This window comes from Sus scrofa, chromosome 6 (assembly GCF_054392235.1).
Source record: "Sus scrofa isolate SSC_HxYL_T2T_F1_AM1 chromosome 6, Sscrofa_HxYL_maternal_Yorkshire_Landrace_v2.0, whole genome shotgun sequence".
Classification (NCBI taxonomy): domain Eukaryota; kingdom Metazoa; phylum Chordata; class Mammalia; order Artiodactyla; family Suidae; genus Sus; species Sus scrofa.
The window spans coordinates 60,569,535-60,580,159 of record NC_139388.1 but is presented as its reverse complement, the minus strand read 5'-3'; the positions used below and the strand labels follow the sequence as shown (position 1 = coordinate 60,580,159).

The 10,625-nt window shown below is 42.0% G+C and overlaps 1 pseudogene; it reads right to left on the bottom strand.

Annotated features, from left to right (window-relative positions):
- Positions 1-4,751, bottom strand: LOC110261374 (vomeronasal type-1 receptor 4-like; annotated as a pseudogene).
- Positions 4,752-10,625: the final 5,874 nt, after the last annotated feature.

Here is a 10,625-nt window from a genome sequence, read left to right as displayed (position 1 = left end):
TCACAGACGGAGATCACCTTGGGTTCTGCTCTCCCATCCGGTCACACTCTGCAGGGTGAGCACACACCCTGTGCCCAGGGTGGCTCCTGCTGGAGCTGATTGTAGCACCTCCTCAGGCCTAGATGTTTTTAAGGGAGAACCAGGGGCCTGGGACTGATATAAAGGAATAGGAAAATGTCTTTAGAAGAGCTTACGCTGCGACGGTCTCCAGCACACTCTTCAGACCTTTGCTCTGTGGTATCCGCAAACAAGCTAAATGGTAGCACAGATTCCCTGTGCGCCCAGAATCTGTACCTGGTACACTGTACTCTAACTCCGGGGGTCTGGAGGTCCTTACATAGAATGCCATCCCACTATCCCTCAAAATTAAATGCCCAGATGGAGTATCCATAGTTCTATCCCTGCTTCGCACCAAGGCCAGCATCCTAGGACCCTCCCAGCTGTAGCGCAAACAGGGGACCACCATCTGCCACCCACACAGACACACATGCCCAAGGAGGTGGCCACGTCTCACAGGCCTGCCCAGGGTCACCCTTCCCACTCACCGTCACCTAAGGCTCCAATTGCTCAGAAAACCCCAGGTTGATCCCGCCACTGTAAGGACCTGCTCTGCCGTTCAGAATAAAGTCACCCTCACTACTGACACTCAGACGTACACATACATGGAAGCCTGGGGGAAATTGTCTCCAATCATTATCTATTCCTCACTGCCGACCCTATTCACTTCTGCTTCATATTCCTGTGACTACGTGGTCATCCACTTTGTTTTGTTGTTATTGTTGTTGTTTTTGTTACTTAATTTGTATAATGATTTTTTTTTTCCATTACAGCTGGTTTACAGCGTTCTGTCAATTTTCTACTGTACAGCACGGCGACTGGGTCAACCACTTTGATTCTTGTGACGCAGATGTTAGGACCAAAGGCATTCGATAGGCTTCAAGCCACACTTGATCGAGACCCCAGTCATCAGGATGCTGGGCATGAGAATGAGGCCAGGCTGCCATCTTCAGCGCCACTCTAAGTATAAGTGCTCCACATCAAGGAGATGAAGAGAGATCCGTACCCACTACACTCTCCCTTCAAAAGAGAGGGGTCTTCTCCGATGAATCTGTACTGATTTTCAGGTCTAATGAGTGAAGATATAAGTTAACATGCAGCAAAAGCATACAACTGACATTTTTTTTTTTTGAAAAGTTTAAAGGGGAGCTCCCATCACGGCTCAGTGGATAACAATTCCAACTAGGAACCACGAAGTTGTGGGTTTGATCCCTGGCCTTGCTCAGTGAGTTAAACATCCAGCATTGCCCTGAGCTGTGGTGTAGGTTGCAGATGTGGCTCAGATCCCATGTTGCCGTGGCTCTGGTGTATGCCAGCAGCTACAGCTCTGATTAGACCCCTATCCTGGGAACCTCCATATGCCACGGGAGTGACCCTAGAAAAGGCAAAAAGACCAAAAAAAAAGTTTAAAGGATTTTGAATTCCTTACCCATGCAAAGGAGAGCCTGGGCCCCATGTTGTGGCTCGTGAAAAGATCAGGGGCTGATGGCTGGAAAACACAGAGAAATTAGGGCAGAAATGGTTGTTACCACCAACAGAGACTGAGGAAAAGAGCAATACAAACATGAAAGTTGAGGAAAGGGTGTGAGAAGATACGAGCGTGCTCATCAGGGCAGGATTCTCTGGGTGGCTGTGGATTCAGCAGAGGCCCTGGGGGAAACCTGATTCCCATGGATGTGTTGGACCCGTTGGCTGTGTCTGTACAGGATGAAAACCATGGAGCCACTGGCCCAGGTAATAATCACAGAAAGTGAAACCTCAGGGACAACTATCAATACTATATATGCTGGGCTTGTGATTTTCTCATGATCTGTAAAAAAAAAAAAAAAAAAAATGGTATCCCCAGGAGTTCCCGTCGTGGCGCAGTGGTTAACGAATCCGACTAGGAACCATGAGGTTGCGGGTTCGGTCCCTGCTCTTGCTCAGTGGGTTAACGATCCGGCGTTGCCATGAGCTGTGGTGTAGGTTGCAGACGCGGCTCGGATCCTGCGTTGCTGTGGCTGTGGCGTAGGCCGGTGGCTACAGCTCCGACTCAACCCCTAGCCTGGGAACCTCCATATGCCGCGGGAGCGGCCCAAGAAATAGCAACAACAAAAAAAAGACAAAAATAAATAAATAAATAAATAAAATAAATTAAAATAAAAATGGTATCCCCAATCTCCAATCTTTGTGATATTTTGCATGCTCCATTTGCTAGACAGATGCAACACATATACAGGAATAATTAAATCTACAAGTACATATTGCGTCCAGAAGAGGACAATGCAGAAGTGAACAATTTTGGGGGCTTTGACTTTAAGACCCTTCCAGCGGGAGTGCGTGGGGCTGATCACGATGGTCTGGAACACACTCAACAGGCACGTGGAGCCAGTGGACACACCCCTGCCCACTCTGTGGACACAGAAAAGAAGAATCCATGCAAAACCACTAAGAAAATACTTCAGCCCCAAAGCAGCCACTGTGTGAGGGACTCCTTTAGAGAGAATGACCAAGGAGTTGGCGAGAGTCAGGTGCTGGAGAATCAAGTCTGTGGTCCTCAACCTGCACTGAGTGTGGCAGAGAAAGAGGTAACGGTAAAGGAGGGAGACCTTGCCCAGAATTCCAGCTGTCGTCTGAGACAAAGAGAGAAGTGCTTTTGTCACATCTAGGGAAAATATTCTGTCATTCACCGTGTTTTCCTTTAAATTATGCCAACAGTCATTCCTCTGTGCGAAAGGGTGCATTGAAGATTTCTGACCCCAAGGGGAAAGTTCCTTGTGTGCTCCTGTCCGATTGCCAAGTCTTTACAAGACAGGAAGAGATGGAGAGATGAGTGTATACAGCATGCAAAAGTCAGCAGAAAGGATGACGTGGAGTTAACCTTGGAGGGGGTGCAATGAAAATGACAGTGAATGGAAAGAGAGCCAATTAAATCATTTTTGGGAAATGCTACCCATATTTGGAGAAGAAAAAGACCTCTTATTACCCACATCATAAAATGATGCAACTGTGAATACATAGCTGTTAAGTTTTAATGAAAAATAAAGTATATTTTAGGAAAATGCAGTATTACTATAATCTTAGAATAGGAAGATATTATAAAGAGCACAAGACCTTAAAATGTAGGTGAAGTAACTTTAGCTTATATCAAAATTAGGAGGCAAGTCTCAGAAAAATATACACATCCACACATAGAGAGAAACAGAGTGATACAAATGACAAGCAGCAGAAAATATCCCTACAACCACACAACTAAATAAACAATGGGCAAACCATTCCAACAGAGACTCCGAAACAGGTTTTTCAGGGCCTAAATAATGTATAAAAAAATATTGAATGTTTATAGTTATGAGAAAAAAATAAGTATGTCACTAGATATGTACTGTCAAATACCAGCAAGAAATCTAAAGTGACAGAAAGAGCAAGGTTTGGCAAATGTGTGGATAAACCAAGAATGTCTTACATTGATGTGTGTGTTAAAACAGGTACAAATGTTTTAGAAAAATGTGCCGCAGAGTTCCTGTCGTGGCTCAGCAGAAACAAATCTGACTACCATCCATGAGGACACAGGTTCAAGCCCTCGCCTCGCTCACTGGGTTAAGGATCCAGCATTTCCAGGAGCTGTGGTGTACCTTGAAGACATGGCTCGAAACTCATGTTGTTCTGATTTGAACCCTAGCCTGGGAACCTCCATATGTCACAGGCACAGTCCTAAAAAAACAAACAAAAAAAAAAAAGAAAGAAAAAAAAAATGTGATGTCTATTCCTGCAGTTCACATCAAATCCTATGTTCCAACAATTCTGCTCTGAAGAATATACTCAAAGAAATTTGTCAATATCTGACCAAAATACTAGTTACAGAATTTATATGCCAACACTAATCACTACTCATAATGGCCCCAAATTCAAACCACCCACTTGCCATTAACAGTAGAATCTATTAATTGATTCATACTCACACCACTCCAACCTAGACGGCAGTGCCAAGGAGCACTAGCAGGAGTGTGCAACATGCAGATAAGTTCACAAAATCAAACAGAACTGGAAAAGTCCAATAGGAAAGACTTCACGGAGTCTAAATTTATCTATAATACAAAACAGGCAAATGATCTAATCTCTTAAACGTGTGAATAGATGGAAATCTGTATTCCAAAGTTTCCACTGCTTCAAATATGCAGTGGGAAACCATACTCTTGGAGGTTGGACTTGGTGGGAGGCACAACATGTTTTATGGAGGGCCAAACATGCTTTTCCTGGATGTAGGTGTTGCCTGCAGAAGTGTGGACATTTGAGAAATTCCACTGAGCTGTGCACTTATCACTTGCATATGTTTATAACATTTCATGAATACTTATTAGGAAAAAAGAAGGTAATTTGAGAAATGTTGCCCTGTGAAGGTATTTGACCTGCTGATTGTGTCTGTATGGGATGAAACTTAGGGAGCCCCAGGTCCAGTCCATGAGCCCAAGGACAGCACATCAGGGAACAATGACACCACTGCATATAGTGCATCAGTGAACTTGTCATAAACCTCAGCAGAGCGTATCAGAAATCGATTCCTTTGATGCTTTTGCTGCTTCAATTGGCAATCCTAAACTGAAATAAAAATGGTATTTACCAGTACGTACAGGGTCCACCAGAGGAATGTGCAAGCCCCAATCTTTGGGAGCTTTTCCTTTAAGTGCTCCCAACCTGGAGTCCATGGGGCTGATCATGATGGCTGGAGACACTTAAGGGGAAGGTGGTGCCCATGGACACACCCAGCCCCTCTATGAGGATAGAAAATAAATGTGCATGAATGAATCACTGAAGAAACGCTTAGGGAAAGTGGCCACTGTGGACGCCTGCAAAGAAAATGACCAAGTGTGGGCTATAGTCTGGTGGTTGGGTATCAAATCTTGATCCTCAGTCTGTTTCATTGCAGCAAAGGAAGAGATAACAGTAAGAAGAGGAAGAAATGCCAACTGTTATGGGAAATAAGGGACGATTCCTCTTGGAAAATAGCTAGAGCTCATTCTGCCAGTTCCCTGTGGCTGATATTTGTCTGTAGAACAGAGCATCCTGCACTGAAACATGGGCTACATTTATCATACAGACTAAAATTCAATACACCCTGTGAGAAATATTTACTTCAGGTTGTGTTTTGTTAAACGTCTTCCCAGAGTAGAATGTACAACTTTTACGTACACTTGCAATGTAAGAATCATGGTTATACTGACAGAATACGGCATATTCCTTGATATTCACACCTGCATGACATGGGTCCTGGCATTATGTTCATTGTACAGATAAGGAGACATTACAGAGGGGTTAGGTGGTCTAAGTTTAAACGCAGATTAGGGACTAGGTGGTGATTTGAACCTGGTGGGTTGATTGCCATCCAGTGCCCTAACCACAGCATTACACCCACAAACCACATTAGCTAGGTTTTTTCAAACAATCCAAAGCTATATTACGTTTTTTGTTGTTTTTTTTAAACAATTTCTGTTTTATTTCAAATGATTTTTATCCTATTTTATCATCTTTGTTGTAATTTTAATTTTTCTTTAAGGATTTATTCCATAGGTTGATATCAAATATGGGTTGGGGGGTATGTAGGATGGGATCCATTTAATATGATTTGAGAACGGCTTAAACCACAGAGGTTCCCCAAATAGGGACAGGTATTTCTAGAGATAATCCAGACCTGTCAGTAGAGGTGTTTACTGACTGCATTTGTTCATGTAGGAATCATTAAGATGCAATGGGATACAGATGATGTCTGTACAAATATCAAGAGTTCAGTTAGAGACAAACTGTATTTCCATCTGTAGTCCAACATCCCCTAATTTTTCTACCAAGTATGAGCGAAGTTTTAAAGATGATAATAAATTTTAGATACACTAGTTACAGGCTAATACTTGGGACACTTCCCTTGGTCCAAGATGGATTTGATGAATGCAGGATTGAGTCAGTATTCTTTTGGCAGCACAAAGAACCATTTGCTCTCATACTTGGGACAAAATACACAATTGGCATCTGTCAGATACAGAATTGGGAGATATTATCTTGTTTCTTAAACATTGATATATGAAAAAAAATATGTAATAAAACAATGTAAAGATAGAAACAAAGTTACTAAAATTTTGTTTCAAAGGCTAAGGTAAACATTAATACCAACATGAGTAAAACTCTTAACAATAAAGCAACATTAGTGAACACAGAAAAGCTGAAAACTAGAACCAGGAGACTAAGAATCTTTTTGAAACTTGTAAGTTGAAATTATAAGGAAATGAGCTTGGTGTTTAGAATTGATTTGGGTTTGTTTATTTCTTTATTTAGACTTTTTAGGGCCACATTCATGGCATATGGAGGTTCCCGGGGCAGGGGTCGAATCAGAGCTGTAGCCGCTGGCCTACGCCACAGCCACAACACCACCAGATCTAAGCCGCATCTGTGACTTAAACCACAGGTCATGGCAGTGTCAGATCCTTAAGCCACTAAGCAAGGCCAGGGATAGAACCTGCGTCTTCATGGATGCTAGTCAGATTCATTTCCACTGAGCCATGATGGGAACTCCAATGTTGGGTATATTTGAACCAGAGGTAATGACACACGATATATTTGGGCTTGACAACAAACAACTCTTTTCTGAAATTTAGGATTAGAAACGAACCACTTCCTTGAATGCTACTTCTCTAACTTCAAGAGAGATAATTATCTCATTGTATTCATGAGACCTCAGATGCTCTGAGTCACAATTGCTATTGCCAGTAACTCAGTTACAGAGTTAGATCACAAAGAAATGTTTTACATTCCAGAAACAACTCGCATTCATGGTTTTGTAGGAGATTCGAAATTTGTTACAGTTCTTACGGGTTAAGTGTGAGGGTATTATAAGCACACTTCTAATAATCAAAAATTTTAATGATTTTGTAACAGGAGAGCAGACAGATTTCGAAGCTATAATGGTTAAGCATTTAAAACATTCAGAAATCAGTTGTATTTCTGTATACTAACAGTGAAATATAAGAAAAGGAATGCAAAAATACAATACCCTTTAAAATTGCACCCCCCCAAAAAATCAAATATCTGGGAATACATCTGACCAAGGAGGTAAAAGACCTATATGCCAAGAACTATAAAACATGAATCAAGGAAATTAAAGATGTAAAGAAATGGAAAGATATTCCATGCTACTTGGTTGGAAAAATATTGTAAAAATGGCCATGCTACCTAAAGCAATCTAAAGAGTCAATGCAACCCCTATAGAATTACCCATGACGTTTTTCACAGAACTAGAACAAACAATCCAAAAATTGGTGGGGGAAAAAATGTAATTGTAATGTATACATGTAAGGATAATCTGACCCCCTTGCTGTACAGTGGGAAAATTAAAAAATTTTTTAAAAATAGTAAAAAAAAATCCAAAAATTTATATGGAACCACAAAAGACCCAGAATTGCCAAAGCAATCCTGAGAAACAAAAACCAAGCAGGAGGCATAACTCTCCCAGACTTCAAGCAATATTACAAAGCCACAGTCATCAGACAGTGTGGTACTGGCACCAAAACAGACAGACAGACAGACCAATGGAACAGAATAAAGAACCTAGAAATAAACCCTGACATCTATGGTCAATTAATTTTTGACAAAGGAGGCAAGAACATAAAATGGGAAAAAGATAGTCTTTTCAGCAAGTGGTGCTGGGAAACCTGGATAGCTGCATGCAAAGCAATGAAACTAGACCACCCCCTCACACCATGCATGAAAATAAACTCAAAATGACTGAAAGACTTAAACATAAGACAAGACACCACCAAACTCCTGAAAGAGAACATAGGCAAAACATTCTCTGACATCAAGCTTACAAATGTGTTCTCAGGTTAGTCTCCCAAAGCAACAGAAAAAAAGCAAAAATAAACCAGTGGGACCTAATCAAAATGACAAGCTTTTGCACAGCAGAGGAAACCAAAAAGACAAGTTACAGAATGGGAGAAAATAGTTTCAAATGATGCAACTGACAAGGGCTTAATCTCTAAAATATACAAGCAACTTATACAGCTCAACAGCAAAAAAGCCAACAACCCAATGGAAAAATGGGTGAAAGACCCGAATAGACATTTCTCCAAGGAAGAGATATAGATGGCCAACAAGCACATGAAAAAATGCTCAACATCCCTGATTATTAGAGAAATGCAAATCAAAACTACCATGAGATACCACCTCACACTCATCAGAATGGCCATCATTAAGAAGTCCACAAATAACAAATGCTGGAGGGGATGTGAAGAAAAGGGAACCCTCCTGCACTGCTGGTGGGATGTTGGAGACCACTGAACTGCTGAACTCTGCTGAAAGCAAACTTGGTACATGCAAAAGCACGATAAGCCAAGGAATGCTTATGATGGCAAAAGCCAGGTAAGCATGTCTGCCGACACAGAGTTCTAAAGTGCAGGGTCTCCTGTCAAAATAAAATAAGGGGCTTATACATCAAGTATGTTGTTCTTTAGGCAGAGGCACTATATCCTAGATGTATACACCCATGACTTTTATTGCTCATAGTTTCCCTAAATCTCACTAAGACATAGCTTCGACACTCTCTACAACTGCTCTTGCTCACTAATCTAAATGCGTCACCTTCCCTAATAAAAGTCTTGTGGGCTAAAGCCTAGGGGCCTTTGTTCAGCAGAACAGCGTGCCTCCTGGTCCCCCACTTTTAAAAATGTAAGAGTCTTGTGTGTTTTGTATGCCGTGCCATCCCTCTTTCAGGATGTGCTGTTGATCTGCAGCATAGGACGCTGCAGTGGGAATGTAAACTGGTACAACTACTATGGAGAACAGTATGGAAGTACTTCAGAAATCGATACATAGAACTACCATATGACCTAGCAACCCCACGCTTGGGCATATATCTGGACAAAACATTCCTTACAAAAGACACATGCACCCACATGTTCATTGCAGCACTATTCACACTAGACAAGACATAGAAAAAACCTTAATGTCCATGACAGATGATTAGATTAGGATGACGTGGTGTATATACACAATGGAATACTACTCAGCCATAAGAAAAACAAAATAATGCCACATGCAGCACCACGGATGCAACTAGAGACTCTCATCCTGGGTAAAGTAAGTCAGAAAGAGAAAGACAAATACCATATGATACCACTTATGTCTGGATTCTAATATATGGCACAAATGAATCTTTCCACAGAAAATCGTGGACTTGGAGAATAGACTTGTGGTTGCCAAGGCGGAGGGGGAGGGAGTGGGATGGATTGGGATCTTGGGGTTAATACATGCAGAATATTGCCTTTGGAATGGATTAGCAAGGAGATCCTGCTGTGTAGCACTGGGAACTATGTCTAGTCACTTATTATGGGGCATGATAATGTGAGAAAAAAGAATGTATACATGTATGTGTATCTGGGTCACCATGCTGTACAGTAGAAAAAAATTGCTTTGGGGAAATAACAATTAAAAATGAAAAAATTAAAAATTAAAAAAACTTTGGCAAAAAAAGAAAAATCTAAGTATAAATTCATGAATCTCAATTCTGACTAAGTTTGGCAATAAATAGAAAGGCCCAAAAAAAACATTTAAAAAAGGATTCCTCAATGTCATAAGGATGACTCGTCATGAATTCTTCACAGTGAGGATTTCGTTACCTTACACTGAAAGCCGTCAGGCACTGACTGGTGTTGGGTTTAAGATCCTCCCCTTGATTTTGCAGATCAACTCACACCTAAGGAACTGCTCTGCCTCTTGTTCTAGCATTGCTCCCTACCTCCAGAAACCATTTTCCAGGCAGGAACACTCAGACTTCTTCCAGACTCTGCCTCACAGACTGGAATAGAAAATATCTCTGAGTGTTGCTAACATGTGACAGTGGGAAGACGTGAGTAAAGGGCAGGGGTGGCTGAAAACGCACAGGAGAGTTCAAGTCCACAAGGGGTTAAAGAACACAGGGGATAAAGGTATATATGATTCGAAGATTCTTTGGATGTCAGAGTCAACACACCAACACTAGGATAGAAGAAAGGCAGAACTCTACAGCTTACATTCCAAACCAGAACGATGAAGGGCAGACCACACAGTGGGTTGCACCTACACACGGGGTAAGGCAGGGAGATCCATACTGGGAGCATATGTATGGGGAGTGGGGCCTGATTCATTCGGGATCACAGGCAACCTGTGCACTAACTTGCCTAATTTCATGGGATCTGGCACATAGGGTTTCACTGAATTTTCTTTACATGGCCCTTGGGTGGACCACGTGGGTGTCTAGTAGCCCAGAGCATGAATTCCCATTATGCAGGTGTTCTGGGTGTGAACTGATCACCTGCTTGAGAAGAGGAAGTGACCATCCTCTTGCCAGGACTGCTACATTGGGTCTGAAGAGGATTAACTAACCAACACCAATGGTATTAAGCTCACTGTTAGGGTAAGTGTGTGCTGTGGGGAATCAGTGGTCCAGGACAGTCACGGAATTGGGAAGAGGAGCTGGTGCTCTGCAGGGGGTCAGGAGCTCAGGAGACATAACAGTTGTGAGAGATGAAGTCAGCTGGGGAGGGCAGTGGGCTTGAGGGGGCTAAAGGACC